Source organism: Camelina sativa, chromosome 12 (genome assembly GCF_000633955.1).
Source record: "Camelina sativa cultivar DH55 chromosome 12, Cs, whole genome shotgun sequence".
In the NCBI taxonomy this organism is placed as follows: domain Eukaryota; kingdom Viridiplantae; phylum Streptophyta; class Magnoliopsida; order Brassicales; family Brassicaceae; genus Camelina; species Camelina sativa.
The window spans coordinates 24062689-24063678 of record NC_025696.1 but is presented as its reverse complement, the minus strand read 5'-3'; positions in this window follow the sequence as shown (position 1 = coordinate 24063678).

The following is a 990-nucleotide window of genomic DNA, read 5'->3' as shown; positions in this document are numbered from 1 at the left end:
CGATTGCTGGATGCATTAAGGGTTTCAGGTATATGCGGAAAGTTGTAGTTGTAGATGGAACCTTTTTGAAAGGTGAATTCAAAGGGACTCTTCTGATAGCGACAACACAAGATGGGAATTTTAATATTTTCCCTCTGGCGTATGCGGTTGTTGATACAGAGAACGACGTGTCGTGGGAATGGTTCTTTACTCAATTAAGTAGTGTAATTCCTGATGATGAAGAGCTTGCACTGATATCTGACCGGCATAAATCTATTGGTAAAGCTATCGCTAAAGTGTACCCCCTGGCAAGTCGAGGAATCTGCACTTATCATCTTCACAAGAATATTATCCTGAGATTTAGTGAGAGCGAAACATTCCGGGTTGTAAAAAAGCAGCTGCAGCGTACCGTGTAGTTGATTTCGAAGAAATCTTCCAGCAAATTCAAGAAGCGAATCCGCAACTGCATGCTTACTTGGTTCGTGCAGATGTAACCAAGTGGAGCAGGGCGCACTTTCCTGGTGATAGGTACAACTTCACCACGAGCAACATTGCAGAATCGCTAAACAAAGTACTGAATCCTGCCAGAGCCTATCCCATTGTAGAGTTACTAGAAGCTGTTCGGAATATGTTGACACGTTGGTTTGCTACAAGGAGAAAACAAGCTGCCGCAATGCCAACTTTACTCACCAAAGGAGTGGAGAACCTGTTACAGGTGTGACATTCATTAACATATCCATCGATATATATGTTAACGAAAGGCCTGAAAAATGTTAGTGGATATGTTTTGTTGTTTTGGTTATATGAACTTACGCTTTGATTTACTCATAGGCACGTATTGAACAGTCAAGGCGTCTAAAGGTTCAAGAAATTGATGAAGATCGATTTGAAGTAAGTGGTGGTAACTCAACGCATGTTGTCAATCTGAGGTATAAGAGGTGTTCATGTAGGCGTTTTGATCTAGAGAGGATGCCATGCGTACATGCTATCGCAGCCGCATATACGGCCAAC